Source organism: Lolium rigidum, chromosome 7 (genome assembly GCF_022539505.1).
Source record: "Lolium rigidum isolate FL_2022 chromosome 7, APGP_CSIRO_Lrig_0.1, whole genome shotgun sequence".
Lineage (NCBI taxonomy): Eukaryota > Viridiplantae > Streptophyta > Magnoliopsida > Poales > Poaceae > Lolium > Lolium rigidum.
The window spans coordinates 310,939,278-310,958,089 of record NC_061514.1 but is presented as its reverse complement, the minus strand read 5'-3'; the positions used below and the strand labels follow the sequence as shown (position 1 = coordinate 310,958,089).

At 43.9% G+C, this 18,812-nt stretch overlaps 1 long non-coding RNA gene across 6 annotated transcripts; it reads right to left on the bottom strand.

Annotated features, from left to right (window-relative positions):
* Nucleotides 1-785: 785 nt before the first annotated feature.
* Nucleotides 786-10,718, bottom strand: LOC124677839. Of its 6 annotated transcripts, XR_006994247.1 has the most exons (13): nucleotides 10,610-10,718; nucleotides 10,450-10,519; nucleotides 9,985-10,202; nucleotides 8,908-8,992; nucleotides 7,383-7,474; nucleotides 6,308-6,682; nucleotides 5,784-5,931; nucleotides 5,085-5,175; nucleotides 4,154-4,235; nucleotides 3,497-3,612; nucleotides 1,853-2,044; nucleotides 1,459-1,554; nucleotides 786-1,231 (listed from the first exon to the last, which is right to left on the bottom strand). It is a non-coding gene; the product is annotated as an uncharacterized LOC124677839 (long non-coding RNA). The 6 variants fall into 6 exon arrangements; XR_006994248.1 differs by having other exon boundaries at nucleotides 786-1,554; nucleotides 9,985-10,215; XR_006994243.1 differs by having other exon boundaries at nucleotides 786-1,554.
* Nucleotides 10,719-18,812: the final 8,094 nt, after the last annotated feature.

Sequence of the window (18,812 nt, the reverse complement as noted above, 5' to 3'; positions counted from 1 at the left end):
TAAACTCATATTTATAGGCATACTTTGAAGGGAAGGAAGAATGTTTTGGCTCACTGTTTGCTAGCTACTTGTTGAGAGGAAGAGATCTCACTAAGATGGACGGTAGGGATGCCTTGTCACAAGGATCGCTGACATGAACTCACTCCATTAGTTCCATCTTCCACCAATTACTTGTAATAACTGATTACAGTACCTTCCAGCTGTGAGACGGTGCAAATTTCAAGGAATCTGACTCAAGAGCATCGCTTTGGTGATTTCCAGCAGTGCACTGACTACAACATGTGCGACCCGGCCTCTCTCAGTAACTAGTACCTACATGACCCTCTCTTGATGACCAGAAGGCATCTATTCTATCCAGCAGCCAGATAATTCAATTCACACACGTTAAATGAGAACAAGGTATATAGGCCTAGTGATTGAGGTAGCGGTGGCTCAAGCTACCACCAGAATTCGACGATGCAAATTTCTACAACTCTTCCAACAACCAGTGTGTCAACTCTTGTGGGGGCAAATTTATAGAATTTTCAATAAGGAGTCTTCTTCTATAAAAATAATATACCACGTGTACATACTCAGCTTTCAGAGGAACATAGAAAAACAACAGTTACTGATAGAGACTCTCAAGAACAACCTAAAAACAGTAGTAAATATTCTGCATAAATTTTACACACAATATCTACCGCCTCGATAATTCTGCACGCACAATGTACGTAGCAACTGCAGATGAAATTTCCAAAAAAAAGGGGGGGACCAGCTATACATATATCTCATGCCTTCAAAGCTTATGTAGACGATCTAATTCAAAATTACAACAAAATTGCTCATACACACAATGAAGACCAAAGTAAATATGTATAAGCTAGCTAGTTAGCTACAAATTGATGATCAAGTACAAGAATTGGTTCAAGGAAGGTTACAAGAACCAACACCACACGCAGCCACTGCTGTAATTAGCTCAAAAAAGAAACATCAGCTACACATCAAAATATAGTCTTGTATATCTGACGATACCCATCTAGTTACCCTCAAAGCTCCACGACACATACATCACCCACATAGCTGCACTACGTAACATCTCTCAAGTTCAAGAGCAAGCCCGTCTGGAATGAAAATCGCACGGCAGAAGACAGCAGCCATTGTAGCTCGCTTGTGAAAATCTCCTTAGTGGCTGGAACGATCTTCTCTTCCACATGTTCATACGAAATCCAAACAGACCACCACCAGTTAATTCCTTGCCAGATTCGTAAACACAATAAGTGAGTGCTTTTTCCGATCCAATCTAGTAAGCTAGATTTAAGTTGTACACTAGCCAACTACTACACAAGCCTAACCAACCATAACCGCAAGTTCAAAAACACCAACGGAAGCAGTTACAACTCCTGATTGGAAGCATTACAGTAGCAATGATGTTTAAAGATGTCAACTAGTATTCACATTACAAGGACAGAAACAGTATACCATTTATATAGACCGTTGGGGCTGGAATTCTTATAGACCGTTGGGGCTGGACATCTTTCTGTGTGACGCTTCTGGACTTCGAAACGGCACGATTACCTACAGAAATAAGGATCTAGTTGTGATGTGTGATCCTTCCAAAGTTCCAAGCATTGTTCATCTTCATCGTACTTTAGGTGCCCAAATGCAAAGACACTGGTGTACTTCCAAATTTCTTATTGAAGGACGGAACTGATAAAGCAATTTACTGGATTACAAGGCGATAAATGGTGAGACCAAAACCAACAGCTGGTGCTGCAGTACAAGACTGGAAGGTGATTCCATTTTTGTGTAACTAGAACCAACAACCATGATGGTGCATGGAAACAAAGTTAAATATAGCCTCAGTAGCACTCACGCATGCAAGGAGAAGTCGAGGAAGGCCAGCGAGGTCAGATGTGAAGGAGGAAATCAGATGCTTATGTTCTTGGCAACGCACACAAACAGTTCCACCACCTGGAGGTTGGATACCAAGCCACCGACATATGTGTCACGGCGCAGCACTGCTTCTTTCGCCCAGCTCCAACAGCTCCACGCTCTAGACAATGCTCTGTCACAAAAAAATTATGGTCAGAACAAGGCGGAAGATAGATATCAGTTTATCACAAATATTTCACATATTAACATCTTCATTTGAGTAGACCATGGAAATCAACTTTCACACAGCTACAGGACATGTAAACTTATACAAACACGATCATTAGCATCAAGAGGCACCACGGCTCAACTGTCAGTTCATAGAGGATGACAGGGTAGGTTGAAATGGACAGCTGTATAATATCTATCTTATATACATATGTGCATGGAAGAAAATAATGTGAAACAGACTTGCAGATCAGAGAAAGTGCACTGACATTTATTACTTCCGTTCCATAATTTTTGTCGTGATTTTAGTTCAAATTTGAGCTACAATCATGACAAGAATTATGGAACCGAAATAATAAAATATGCTGAACATGACAGTGCACATGTCAAAACAGGGCCATATCCATGCATCTATTATTGTCATGTGTTCATAGTAAAGCTACAGTAGCATGTCATATTGACCCCCAAAAAGTCGGCACTGTCAATGAATTCTTCGATTCCTAAGAGCATCCCTAGTGGTTCCTCTAAAGGGCCATCCAAAGCCATTTAGATGGTCGTGAGGAAAAAAAAGGCTCCCAGTGGTCTCTCTATCCCGTCCTCTAAATTTAGAGGAGCTCCCATATCCTCGCTCCATCCTCCAAATATAGAGGACGAAGCCACGGCCATCTAAACCAAATTGCTGCCCCGCGCTTTCCTTCCCGCGCGCATCTGGAGACCAAAGAAGGCGGGAGCGTCTCCCGCGAGGTCGCAGTCGCCGTCGCGGGGGCTCTGGGCGGCGCTGGGCGGCGGTCGAAATCGAAGGCGGCGGCCGAAATCGAGGAAGGGCGGTGGCGCTGGGCGGGGCCGGTAATGGCGCTGGCCGCGGCGCTGGGCGACGGTCGAAATCGAAGGCAGCGGCCGAAATCGGACCCCGACGCTGGGCGTCGGCGCTGGGCGGCGGCGCTGGACCCCGACGCGGACGGGACAATCTTCTCTGCTAGTTTTTGTACTGTGCTCCTAGTTTCTGTAGTACACTGAAATATGATTGAATTGCTGTTACTGAAATATGAATTGCATTGCCTATACTGAAATGTGATTGAATTGCTGTTGTTTGAAATATTACTAAACTATATGAGAGAGAATTTAGATGTCCTAGATACAGAGGAACCACTGAAAAACTGAGATCATCTAAAAAGGAATCTTTATAGATAGTCATCTATATGGAGATATAGAGGACCTCATTTAGAGGAACCACTAGAGATGCTCTAATGCACTTAGGATCTAACCTAATATGAAGGTGGCATTTGATGGAAAGCCAGATATGAAACAAGTAGTAAGCAAATAAGATCTTGTTGACTTGAATTGAATCAGTCAATCAGATGAAAGATTGTAGTATACATGAAAATTGGAATCAGAATGTTCAAGATTTATAGCAAACCTTGGCATGCCGCGTGTACTAATACTTGAAATGATGAAGTGCTGATGATAATCATTAATAACCACAACAAACTGCATTGTCCCCTGACTTTCTTCCCTCAGAAGCATATCCACTAACTACAAGAGAGGAACCAGGAAGTGAAATACAATTTCTGAAGCTAAGACTAGAAAAATGAAACAAGAAACATCACTAATCCTCAAGACATTGGATCTAGCACCGACAACTTCTCAAGCTGAAATACTTGGGTAATATAAATTCTGCACAAAATAATCTGGGATTCTTAATAGTAAATATGGTTTTCATCACAATACTAGGACAACTTCAACCAGGTTTGGGTCATTCATAATCATACCACACTTTTTACCCAACTATTAAGATAATTGGGGAAGGTATGAAACAAGTAGCTCTATGAACACATCCTGCCTCTCAAACAACACATTTATTCAAGGTGTTGCAGTAATGCTACAAGACAGCTAGCAACACTGACTATTTGCACAAAAAGGGAAAGAATTGGAACACACATCACATTTGCACAAGCAGTCCTAAAAGGAGTAGCACTTCATGTATGTGAATCAGAAGCTCTCACACAGACATATGTAGAAGTACGACAACTTGCTCAAGTCCTAAAATCGTGCAACGGGTTCCTTTGGTCAATACCTTGATAGAAAGGAAAGAAGAGGATAGTGGAGTCCGCTGCTCCTCTACTTTGATGTTTCTCAACCACAACATCATGCTTCTCCTGCAAGACATATGCAGAATCAACTCCAGATCCGACAGATAACTCATCATGAAATAGAAAGGATGGAACTGATAAAGCCATTTCAGCAACATAAATCTATTTTTCTACGAGCAACACAAGTATCAACAAGACAACAACATATTTCATATAAGCCAACTAAACAAAGGAGCTTGGCCTCTTGTATCATTCAAGTCTAGTTCACCTCCAAATAGCTAGAAGATAGCAGACACCAAAACCAGCATGCACTGAAGTAATTTAAACTCCAGGTCACCCCCGCATTAAATCGAAAGATGGATTAAGGTTGAGATTAATTAACTCAACCAGTAACAACTACTCAGGTGACAACTAGTGTCAGCACCTAGTAAATTAGAAACGAGTTGCTCAAGCTTCACAACACAAGGAACAGCTAGCATTAGGTCGCAAGAAACCATTAGATGTATACGACTTAGACGAAGAATAGACAGTAGGTCCATGTTCATAAATACATCACAAGAAAATCACCCCCTGAAATTTAATGGATAGTCACAAGGCACATCACACACACAACTAGTATGTGTTCTACAATTTTCTACACAGCACATACGCAGGATGGGTTGACATAACCATGTTACTCTAAAAACTGAACCTTTAAGTTATACATGATAGTGCTTTATATAGTAACACGATTAATCAATGTCCAAGATAGAAAAACCAGTAACAATGCATCATTATCGAAATTTCATCATGGTGGAATCACTTTGTAGTCCTATACAATTTGTTTCATCCCTCAAATCACAAAGTCATACAAAAGTACATAGTCCATAATGATCAATGATAATTCATCGAAGAAAAGTAACAACACACACAAACCTGGAAGAAGAGCACTCCATTGCAGGGGTCCGAAATGCCTCTTATTCTGTCATCTCCAGGAGTTCTCTTTGCTGGTGTCAAAACTGGAAGTCTGGAACCACATACCTTGATAGTCTTAGCAGCATAACTAGAAATATAGATATAAACCAAAAATACAACACTGCAATATGCCTTGATAGTCTTAGCAGCATAACCAGAAATATAGATATAAAAAAATATAACTCTGCAAATTCATTTGGCAGCTCCAAAGTGGGTCTGATATTTTCTTGTATCTACCACTTCTAATAGTATTAAGCACTTGAGGAATTAGGCACGTAATCAATATCTCCTACAAAATTTGCTTCCTATGTACAACAGATTTCTACAACAATATATTACCATCTAATTAACTAAGACTACTATGACTTCACATCAACAGACAGCTTCCGCCTTCCAGCCTTACTAATGTTGATAAGCAGAAAAGAGGACATTCCGTATAATATAAGTGCAATTAAATCATCTACGGACATCATAACCACACTATTACTACTCTGTGATTACAACATTGGAGTCCACGATGCCAACAAGTAGTAAAGCACCAATTATGCCAAACATATTGGTGAACAACTTGAAACGAGACGAGAGCAGAATGTAGTTGGACAGTATACTAGCATCGTAATTTGACCAAAGAAACTAGTTCTAATGGCAGAGCAGCCTCACCTCCTCAAGTACCTTCACGCTGAAAAAATTTCATACTATTGAAATTTTCGTAGTGCCTCATCTTTCTGATGTAGCTTCCAACAAAAGAACAATAAGCTATGAAAAAAGTGGCCACTTGGTCAGATGCCATGCTTATTGTTGTGGTATACTGTAAAAATGAAAAAGTTTAAGTCTAAAGATCATAAGATGATGTATATATATGCTTATAAAAAACAATGAAAATGATAAGAAGTACAAAGCAAAGGCACTACTAACAGAATTTTGGTTAAAGGGGTTGCAAATTAATCAATCCAAAATCAAATCATTCATGCATAGGCAACATATATGCTACCGAAGGCAACAGAATTAGGCAACCAAAGGAAACCCATATGCATCTCACTAACAACATGGTATGCATCCTTAAACTAAGGCAATTCTGGCATAAACAAAGATGTTCATATGTGAGAAGCACTTCCATAAGTATGTGGTGTAGTTGAACTGACCAAAGAAAACCCGTGAGAAGTGATGGGAGAAAGGTCGTAAACCTGGAAGTTGAAGCTGAGCATGCCGCTGGGCAAGGAAGAAGACAAATCAGATGGCCAACTCGCATAGTTCCCTCAAGTATCATCTCAGAAGGCAATGAACACATGGACGACTTTTCCCATATTTTTGATGCTGCTCTCTCAGTTATTGTGGGTGACACGCTCTTCCTTGACATAGACCACCTAAGAAAGCTCCTAGTGTCAGCTTCCTCCATCGATCCCATGCTCCCTGCCACCGCCGACATCTTTCTCCACCTTCCCTGTTGGAGGAAGGAAACATGAGCGCAGCACCCTAGAACTCGGTCCTCACCGCCTTGGTCAAGTTGAGCGATCTGGGAAGAGCTTCCAACACATGTACCGGATCTTCAAGATTGTAGTCTGAAAAAATGACAAGGAAAGTATGATGAGATGATTGCTGAAAATATGATCTTCATAGTGTTGAAACAAACTATGGACTCAAATAGGATCTTCTATCTTTCAAGGAATTTCTATAACTTACAAGACAGAACATGTCAAAGTACAGAATTGAAGTTTTGCTAGCAATGGAAACCTATTTAACCATTCCAGGTGGTGTCATATGCAACAACAATTTTTTTTTTTTTTTGATAAATCACTGAAAGTAGGGCACTTGATATAAAAACTCAGTATTTTGCATCCCACTACCAGATTACATCACACGAAGTATGAAGGTCACAGCTGTTAGACAAGATGATACTGGGATGGTATCGATGAAGCATGTCGAAGGAGAAAAGTTCAACTTCACAAAGTTAGCTATGTATGTCAATGTAAAACCTGCAACAATAGGTACAAGAAAAATAGTAGGGTGGTTCTAGGCAAAAATGGACTAAATTGTCACAAGATCAAAATTTGGCACTTGGATACCAAAGAGACATGGAACTCCTTATTTTCAGCAAGATGCCAAACATTCCCACATTCCATAGGTAGAACTAGGTAATTATTGAGAACATGATGATGGTGTAATCAAAAGATGGCAATTTGTGTGGCACTAGGACACTAGCTACACAAAACCTAACGCTAGAATGCCACAACCATAGCTCAGAAAAGAGCTGGAGATCACCTAAGATGGGGATGGCGGTCTCGGTGTGCGCCAACAAGCGCTAACCTGTGGTGCATCCGATGCCTGGGACAACAGTAGCTCCTTGACCTTAACTACAAAAATGGGCATGAGAATAAGCAAGATGAAATCGAGGTTTGGAGGCAGGGAGGCAAAGTCGAGGACCGCATGGTAGGTGACGAAAATTATGTTAGTACAAACAAATGAATCAGGTGGATAAGTGTCCTACAACAGCATAAACAAGCATGTAAACAATGGTTGATCGAGCATATACAATTAAGTTCCATAGGTGAGGAAGATCATATATACATAACCAACAACACAAACAAGAATTGATTTCAATAACGCAAGAAAAATAGAATGAAAGACAAGGCTGTTATGCGCAAATAATGGAGTTTATTTTCGGGAAACAATAACAGATCAACCCTCAATACAGAACAGAAATGCAAAACTACAGATCAAGATTCAAGATAAAACATGTTACATGTGATCAAAGTATCACAAGCTTGCAATACATTCAATCAGCACCACTTATAAATCATTCTCTCCTAGAGTCAGTTCAATCCAATTCATATGAGCGAAGCAAATCAAATTTGTATAGGAAATGTTGTGGTTGAGAACCTGCTCACTACGCACCCATGTCCACGACGTTTGTTTCCCCTTGGGATACAAGAGCTCAGCCCACATGCGCGTAGACGGTTACCAACGTTGCTTAGCGATGTCTTCCGATTAACTCGTAGGGTAGTAGGATAGGGCTCTGTAGCATAGGGACATAGAGTTTGACTTATCTGTTTCATTGTCTTGTATTAACAACTGATAAGACTAGAGGGCAACATCTGAATTTTTGCAGTCACCTGAAGGTTAACTGGCTGGCAAAACTAAACATTTAATTGCCGGTATTATAACTGGGAGAACCTTACCCTTGTCCTAAGTTCTATATAAACTGCACAAATGCTAATCATGGTCAACACTACACTTTTTTCAGTATAATATGCTAGTTTTGGGTACAGTCTCGGTCATTACTTTTTGATCTAAAGCCTCTAAAACGAACAGGGTCACGAGCTTGATAAAAGCATGAAGTAAAAAAACTAACAGATTAGTTTTCTAGTAGTAGCTTGGCGGCACACTCATCCCAGGATGAGAAGTAAAATACCTGCATCTCAATCTCAGCTTTATGGTGGACACGGTACACCTCGCAGTGACAGACGGTATTGTGTGCCGCATACATCAACACATGTTCTATGCACATGAAATACTCTAGCAACACGAGCGAGGACAACATATGGAGGCAAAAACTGGGAGCATCGCTAAATGGTGAGTCAGACTGGCGTCAGTGCTCACATCCCAGGAGCCCATGCGATGGTGAGACAGTACAGATATGAATGTGCAATGCACATATGCTCAAAATGTCCGCTCTCATTTGTATAAGCACTAAACAAACAAATGGAGAAGAAATCCTCAACCTTCAAGTTCTTGCACTATATATGAAAAAATGCAGTAATCGACTTGATTGTGACCAAGGAGGTACCTTCAAATACCGATGTCTACAAGCTCCTAAACAACAGTGGCAAGGTCGTTGCGACATGCCTTGGGGGTGAGAAGCTCTGCATTGTCTGCATACAATAAGACACTTGGAATTAACAACACACATTTAGCAGTTCAGAACCTACTCAAGCATAGCTATTTCCAAACATGAAAAAGCCACCGATATTTGACAATTTAGATTCCCAACTTTTCACAGAAAAGCATAACTGGCTCATTGCATTGACATTAATTAACAACAAGAATAGATTACACAACAGTATCCCCATAATATCCAGTAACAACAAGAAAAAACCCTTTAACAGAAAATTGATCAATCACATAAAATTCACAGCTATGATTATTTAAATATAGTATTAATAAAGCAAATACTTGTACGGATAGTATAGCTAGATTAAGTAAATAATGTACAGTAAAAAAACCTTTAACATAAGCCAGATACTTGAAAGGATAGTACTGGTAGACAAAAGCAATGATTATTAGACATAGACAAAAGCTAACAGGTTCAGTGAAAGTACAATACTACGATTTATAAGCTAAGATCAAATGTAGTAACATTCTGTTCTTATCCGTGCTATCAACACAATGAACCCACAACAAGCGAATACCACAACAAATAAACAAAATTTGATGAAGAGAACTAAACATCACCAATCCAGAACGCCCACAAAAAAAAGGCCTTTAACAACAAAATCAACTTATTGTTGCTTGCTCGATTGTATATACAACACTATACAAGAACCAGCCAACAACAATAATGCAACACTAAAAGTACACACAGGACTCCTATAGAGAGCTACACGATGCATCTAAGAGAATATTACATAGAACTCAGTACTTCAAGAAAAACCAAAATACCAGGGAGTTTCAAACCACAGCAGGAGAGCCACAAATGTGGTACCTGCTCGCCAATCATGGCTATCAAAACAAACAGTAGCATGTAGTACTTCGCAATGAACAACAAACTGGTACATACAACGTCATCTACAAACGGCCAGTACTTCCAACAACCTAGTAATAGGGCAACGGCAGGCACATAAAAAAGGAAAGCAATTAAAGCGACCTTGAGCTCTCCGGCTGCTACATCATGCTCTTGGCGGCCTCCCCTGAACCTGCGCTGCACGCCTGCACCTCGACGATCTTTGGGTGGGCAGTGGCCTGTGCCCGGAGTCGATCTCGACCTGCTGCGCCTCGTCATGTTAGCTGCCGCTGCTGCAGGATGAGGCCAGCGCTACCATCAATGGTGATTGAGCACATGTCCTCGAGCACACCCGGCACAGCCTGCGTGAAAAGTCTTTCATGTTAGTGTGCAGCAGCACAATGCATGAAACTAGGATGAATAAATTGGCTGACCGTGTATATATAACAACACTTGATACATGATGTACTAGTTCCAGAGCGGAAGAATGCAGTCAGCGGAATTTGTCTTCCTAGCAGCAGTATAGGCGGTATGTGCTTTGTACGGGCAGCAAGCAAGCATTCAAGCAAGCGACAACTATGTATGTTGAGATGGAAACATATATAATACCTTGTCCGTCAGCATGAGTAGCAGCGGGACTCGTCTGGCAGAAGGTGCGAGAAATCCTCGTATTCCTTGCCTGTGGTTCCAAATCGGTTATCTTGGCGATATTGTTTTTGGTGTGGGGTCGTATTCGATTCGAGCGCGGGTCAGGGGAAAAAAATCTGACCTTGATGTCGACGAGGAACTCCTCCTGAACGGCGGCGGAGTGGTGGGGATTGGGGGCGAGCTCCGGCGGGACGTGGACGTGCCCCTCCCGGACTTCAGATGCAGCGATGACAGCCGTGCCGATGGAGTCCCTTCCTTCGGGCGACCCCGCGAAGACGGCGACGGAGCAGCGGCGCCGGAGCTCCCGTGCGGCGGTGGCCGGCCTCGAAGGCAGGCCGTGACCGCGGATGGCGAGCCGTCGACGCGCTAGATGGCGAGGACGACCAGCGCCTTCCACGGCCGGTAAATCGACGGAAAGCTCCAGCCGGAGCCGAGCAAAACAACGAGGCCGGCCCCGTCGTCGTCGTCACCGGCCGGCAGGCCCGTAGTGGATGCGGCTTTGGCAAGGGATTCGGCCGGGGTTTGAGGAGCCGGAGCGGCGTACCTGGATGCGACATTGTTGGATGCCAGCAAGGATCAGGAACGGTGGAGCGGCGGCGCGGAGATTGCTCGGAGAAGAAAGGCAGAGAGAGAGGTCACGATGGTTATCGATGTACACCGCTGATTGCTAAGTTTTCTTTTCCCTCTCCTCGGTAATTAGTTCCAGGATTCCCGCTCGGCCTAACTCCAATTTTCTGTGTTTGTGGTGCGAGGGAACCGAGGAGACATTGGGAGGGGGAATCGAGGAGTATGACTTGTGCCTTTTCCATTTTCCATACTTCCAACCTATTCCTATTCCATCATGTACCTACTTCATTTATGTAATTTTAGCATACATAGTGTCACGAGCCTGTCAATTCATGAGCATGACTGAATCCATCAGATTTGAGAAGAGAAGAACTGATCTAGTCAATCACAAAACTTATGCATCTATATATGGAGGTGGCGTTTTGGCTCATATGACCAAATGCTCCCATTATACAAAAAAATTAAAAATAATTTTAAAAATGTCAAAAAAATTCTGACATAAATTTTTTGAGGTACATCGTGACATTATTTGTTAGTGCACAAGTTTTCATGGAGAAACAATATTTTATGTGACGTGTACAAAAAAGACAAAAAAAATTCCTGTACGTAGTCGTGTTATAGCATCAAAATTTGTCTTTTTTATAGGAGATCAAAAAATTGCACTAATTTACAATATATGCATGGCATTCTACAAACAAGATAAAGCTGTTGGTCATCATTTTACTAAAATAGTTCATCCTTTTGTGTAACATCCCAAATTTTCAAACAAAGAAGAAATTAAAATTCCATGTTTCCAAATTTTGGAACCAACAAAAACTTTTATTAAATTAAGTTTGAGGCATAGTGATCATGCTTATATGTTGTGTTATTACCATTAATTGATTGTGAAGTATTTGGAAATAACCTAAAACCCTAAACCCTAACTTTCTCAAAACCAAATAAGATCAAATATGAAGAAACTAAAAGAAAATAAAAAGACATATGTGGGCATGTGGCCCTATTATGCAAATCTTGACTAATCCCCTTTTTACCTTTCTAAATGATGGTGAACCATTGTTAAACCCCACTAAACCCTAAAACTCACTCCTCTTCTCACCATCCATTATAAATAAAATAAAAAAAAAATAAATTAAAAAGAAAAGGGCATATGTGCCTATGGCTATTTTGGTAAAACTTTTACCTAGACCTTTCTACTTGTGTAGATGTTTTGAAAACATTAATCAACCCTACCTAGTGCTCAAAAAATCCAATCCAAGGTGATAGTGAACTCATATTTATAGGCATACTTTTAAGGGAAGGGAGAAAGTTTTGGCTCACTGTTTGCTAGCTACTTGTTGAGAGGAAGAGATCTCACTAAGATGGACAGTAGAGATGCCTTGTCACAAGGATCGCTGACATGGACTCACTCCATTAGTTCAATCTTCCACCAATTACTAGTAATAACTGATTACAGTACCTTCCAGCTGTGAGACGGTGCAAATTTAAGGAATCTGACTCAAGAGCGTCGCTTTGGTGATTTCCAACGGTGCACTGACTACAACATGTGCAACACGGGCTCTCTCGGTAACTAGTCACGGTGGGCAAAAAAACCGATGACCGAAGACCGAAACCGAAAAGACCGAGACCGAACCCGAAAAGACCGAGACCAAAATGACCGATAAAATATCGGGTAGAAAATTTTATAGACCGAATTAAGTTTGGTCAATTCGGTTATTTTGTTCTGAGTAACCGAATAGACCGAACTGACCGAATTTTACGTAAGACTATCCCAATCTTTAGATTTTTTGATATGCGTGAGATGTGATATTCTTGAATGTTCATAAACTTCTCTAGCGTTGTTACATTTTTATTTAGATTGTTGAATATTTATTCGTGCCAATTGATAATAATATATGTAATGAAAAAACATCCAAAATACATCTAAAATGTTGCCAACCTTTTACTAAATAATGTCTAAGTTTTGCGTTGACAACGTCAGCCACACTATTCGGTCATGACCGAACCCGAACCCGAATTGCAGGGTACCCGAATTTGTCGGGTAGTAAAAGTAACGAGTATATTTCGGTCTTCATTTTTTTCTGACCGAATTTGAAATAGACCGAAATACAAAAACCGAATTTTCGGTCATGACCGAATGCCCACCCCTAGTAACTAGTACCTACATGACGCTCTCTTGATGACCAGAAGGGATCTATTCTATCCAGCAGCCAGATAATTCAATTCACACACGTTAAATGAGAACAAGGTATATAGGCCGTGATTGAGGTAGCGGTGGCTCATGCTACAACCAGAATTCGACGATGCAAAATTCTACAACTCTTCCAACAACCAGTGTTCAACTCTTGTGGGGGGCAAATTTATAGAATTTTCAATAAGGAGTCTTCTTCTATAAAAAGAATATACAACTAAAAGCAGCCCTGGTAAGTCTTTTTTCTTCATACACATACATGTACTCACATTTTTTATACACGTGTACATACTCAGCTTTCAGAGGCACATAGAAAAACAACAGTTACTGATAGAGACTCTCGAGAACAACCTGAAAACAGTAGTAAATATTCTGGACAAATTTTACACACAATATCTACCGCCTCGATAATTCTGCACGCACAATGTAGCATCTGCAGATGAAATTTCCAAAAAAAAAAGGGGACCAGCTATACATATATCTCATGCCTTCAAAACTTATGTAGACGATATAATTCAAAATTACAACAGAATCGCCCATCAACTTTAGAAAGCTAAGGAAGTTGCTTCTCCTTTTCGTGGACACCAAGAGCCTCCTACTAGCAAACCAAGATGAAAGCACTTAGGCTAGCTATAGTGCTAGTATCATAGCTAGTATCATGCATCTTAGTCCCACCAAAAATGCTGATGTGGCAGGTACTTATGGATGAGAGAGAAGATTAGAGTATCATAGGTAGATACCGTATCATAGCGCACATCACGAGAAAAGTTAGTATCAAATAAATTTTGTACACAAATTTGTATTGGGATTCTACAAATCAATTAATATAGCAAAACCATGATACTAGTCTATGATACTATGTATTATGGATCTAGTATCATACAAAAGTATCATATGCATGATAGTACTATATGATACTACCCACTATGGCCAGCCTTAAGAAAACAGAACACAAGACTCCAGGATTTGACGATTCGGTCGTGCTCTGCACCATTTAAATACAGAACAAGAGGAAGCTGTGTTGGGGAGTTAAATACCTGCTGGAATCCGGAGATCCTGCTCGCCGGAATCGACGATAGGGACAGCTTGCTCCCCACACCACGCCTCGGCTGGTGAAGTGGATGAAGGCGCTCATCTCGCCTCCGATCCGTCGCCCAAGTGAGCCGGCCGGAGTGCCACACCCTCTCCTCTCCTCGCCTCGCCAAAGTCCAAAGTTACAAGTCACACACGATACCGCACGCGGAATAGTGACAATGGTTTCATATATATAGGAGTGTTTTGGAGGGAATGGAGAATATTTTCTAGCTACTTGTTGAGAGGGAGAGATCTCACCAGGATGAACGGTAGAGATGCTTTGTTACACGGATCGCTCACATGGACACTTACTATTAATTTTCTCTTCCACGATTACTCGTGTTCCCTGCTATGGACGGTACAAATTTGGAAGAGACCGACTCCAAAGCATCACTTCGGTGGTTCCCAAAGGTGCATTAATTGCTAACTTTGCGGCAATCCACCATCTCAGTTGTTATTGTGTCGCTTGGATAACCGGAAAATGAAAAAGTGACTTTTATTGAGGCCTCGAAACACATAGCAGTAGTTGCAAGAGAATTCAAGTCATACACGTATGCCTAAGGAACATGAAGAGGCCTAGTTGTTGAATTAGCATCGGTTCACCCAGCAACCAAGGAAGAAAATTTCTAGAATTCTCACTAAAAGGTCTTTTTCTATATATAAAAAATGCCACCAAGGGCTAATCCGACGACGACGACGACGACTACGACCCATGCCGGTTCGTCAGCGTCTGTCCGGCCAAGCTCTACTCGTGCGCCACCCTGCGAGCACTGCACCTAGTCTACTGCTCGCTCAGGTCCCTGCAGTCCACCACCATCGACCTCCCATCCCTGGAGACGCTGTCCCTGACCAGGATACGCCACTACTGCCGCTCCGGGGACGACATACAGCGGCTCATCGCCGGATGCCCGCGCCTCTCGGATCTCACGCTCGAGGCCTGCAGCCGGATCACCGATCTCACTGTCCCGTCCAACATGCGCCTTCGGAGCCTCACACTGCGCTGCTGCCACCATCTTCGACGCGTCACCGTCGATTTGTCGGAGACACGGACCTTCGTGTACAGAGACGTGCCACCCGACACGTCGTGCTTCACGCTCGTCGGGGCGCCGCCGGCAGCACTGGTCTCACGTATTATTCATAAAAAATAAAAATAAATATTATATGGCCGCTGGCCCTGCCTTGGCAGGTGTGTCGTGCCAAGATGGGTGGTAGAGGAGGACTCAGGGCATGTACAACGGCGTCCAGTCAGCCGTCTGGAAGGGGTGACAGCAAGGATTTTAGATGAGGTGGAGCGACGGAAAGGAAGAGAGAGAAACAGCCCGTCGGTAGAATTACAGACGATCTGTAGCGCTAAAAAATCGGTCGCTACCGACGGCCTTCAACCATTGTACTATTTTCTCGTACGTCTTAAGCTGCAACTGACTCCTTTCGCGTCGGATCTAGTTTTCCAATCCTCCAAACCTCCCGCCTAGAGCTGATGATCAAGAGGCCGCCGGAGCAAGATGCATGCAGCTGTTCATGAGGAGACTAGTTGTTGCCGGCGGTGAAACTCTCCTCCAGGCCCATCAATGCCTTCGACAAGTAAGACAAGGGCTTCACCATTGAGGTCGCTGAGCTTAAGACATGATCGATCGCGAGGTTTGAAGAACCGATTGGCCAAATCAGTTAGCTCGTGATGACATCTGAGGAATTCGGATTGATTGACAGTCAAGAGCTTCTTGCCGTCGCCGCCGCGGCAGCTTGAAAGATAGTCCGACCATCTCATATGGTTGCTGATTCCGCTACGACTATCTCATATGATTGCTGATTCCGCTAGTATTTCTACACGGCTCTACGCATCACTGGCTTGATTGTTTTTTAATCATTTGCTTTTGTTCTTTTCCGCGGGATCAATGGAGGTGGGCAGTTACATTACAGACGACCAAAGACACGAACCAATGTACAAGCTGTTTCTAATGCCGTCTATTGATGACATGGAACAATATTACAGACGGAGGGTGTCTAGACTATTGTACATGCCCTCAGGAGTCGTGGGAGATGGCGTGGCTGCGAGTGCCTTGGCAGGCCACGACTCACGAGTTATGGAAGATTCCTCTTCTTTTTCTCACCAGAACGGGGAGGATTCGTGTATGTTGGCAGGTTGGAATCGTCAAAGGGATATAGTTGTTCATAGAGACGTATAAAAGGTCAGAAGCATTATAATTTTTCCAAAAGGCAGGGGAGATCCGAAGGAGTACATGATAAATTCCAATGCTTCGTCCTTGGGTTGTGGTCCTGTGGATCCATCGTCGACTATGGAGACAGCAAGGAAGCGGCCCCGACGCGATCGCCTGAGCGACCAACCTGACTGCATCCTCGGCCACATCCTCTCCTTCCTCCCAACCAAAGAGGCCGGTCGCGCCGCCATCCTCGCCCGCCGCTGGCGCCGCGCCTTGGCCGACGTCCACACCATCTCTTTCTCTTTCGACGACGACCGCCGCCCGAACATGAGATACCTTGACCGGGTCAGTGCGGCGCTGCTCGCCAGGAGACGCTGCAGCGGCGCGGATGGGGACGGGCCGCTGCGCTCCCTCCGCGTCGCCCTGCGCTATTCGCCGTCCCCGTCGGACTCGTACGCCGTGGACCTTTGCATCTCCTACGCACTCCGCCGCGGCCTCCAAGAGCTCTTCCTTGCGATGCCCAGTTGGGCCGCCGAGTACGACGCCTTAGGACGCACCTGTCGTATCGTCCACTACGGCAGCACTCAAATCGACAGGTACAGTGACACGGACTCGTCATGGTCATCGTCATCGTCGTCGTCATCATCCGACGACGACGACAACTACGACCCATGCCGGTTCGTCGGCGTCTGTCCGGCCAAGCTCTACTCGTGCGCCACCTTGCGAGCACTGCACCTAGTCTACTGCTCGCTCAGGTCCCTGCAGTCCACCACCGTCGACCTCCCAACCCTGGAGACGCTGTCCCTGACCAGGATACGCCACTACCGTCGCTCCGGGGACGACATACAGCGGCTCATCGCCGGATGCTCGCGCCTCTCGGACCTCACGCTCGAGGCCTGTAGCTGGATCACCGATCTCACTGTCCCATCCAACATGCGCCTTCGGAGCCTTGCACTGCGCTGCTGCCACCATCTTCGACGCGTCACCGTAGATTTGTCGGAGACGCGAACCTTCGAGTACAGAGACGTGCCACCCGACGCGTCGTGCTTCACGCTCGTCGGGGCGCCGCCGGCAGCACTGGTCTCAGCCAAGATCGTCATCTGCGGCCACGCGGCGGGCTCCCCATCCCCGGGGAACATCAACTTCAGGAAGCTAAGGAAGTTGCTTCTCCTTTTCGTGGACACCAAGAGCCTCCAGCTCCAACTCGGCTGGCCGGACACGATGAACAACCTCAAGGGCAGCTCCCGTTTCTTCGCCGACTTCCCTCTGTTCCACAAACTCACGAGGCTCGAGCTGGGAAGCCGCTTGACTGACCCCCGCGTCGTCGAGGGGGTGCCCGGGATCCTGCGCCACACGCCCAGCCTCACCGCTCTCTCGCTCAACCTAATTATTTGCAGCCGAAAAAGGAAAACAACTCGCCATGCCGCCGTCGGTGATCTGTATGACCGGAGCTTCGCCGTGGACGTGCCGGACGCCTCGGCGCCGTGCTTGCGGGAGCGGGTGACGGAGATGAGCGTGGAGCAGTACGAGGGGGCCAACGTGCAGAGGATGCTGCTCAAGTCTTTGCTTCGCGGCGCGCTGGTGCTCCAGTCGCTACGTGTCGTCTTCGCCCACGGACGACGCTCCTTGCTGGACGAACTCATGGAGGAAATCACAAGTTGGTCCCGGAATCCAGCTACGACAATTTCATTTTCGTGAAATGTCCGGCGAGCAGGTCACATCAGTTCTGGTTCTGGTCTGGACCGGGTTGGGAGTAATTTCTAGTCTCAAGATATATACAGACTTGGTATTTCTTTCGTGATTATACTACTCTCTGGCATCTTCACGATTATACTATCTGTGATCTATCGCCAAATTATCTATGAAATCATTTTTTTTGTTTGTTAAATTCAAATCTGAAACCTTTTTTTATGAGAAACACGGCTAGGTGTCAACAACCCATTTTCATTTTAACACCGTCGGCCTCCATATAGACCAAAATAGGCATAGTGGGGGCCGACTGGATATGCTCTCATGCAAGGGCGAATGTCTCTTCTGTGCTGAGAGAGTTTATTTTCGAACCATTTCTCACAAGCGGTGGCGAAAATTGTTATTATAGTTTGGTGAACTAGATCATTCCCGCGCGTTGTTGCGGAAGAACATGGTTAAAAAGGCAGTATTATGTTGTATTAGAAAGTGATGAGGTTACAAATCAACAAAATATCATTTTGGCGCACATATTGCTCTTCACCCTAAGCTTGCAAACATACACCGGCAGAAAAGCATAAAACTTATCCCGTTGGCAAATTTGAGGTAGAAAATAAAGTGAAGAGTTTAGTCTTTAGGATATTACAAAG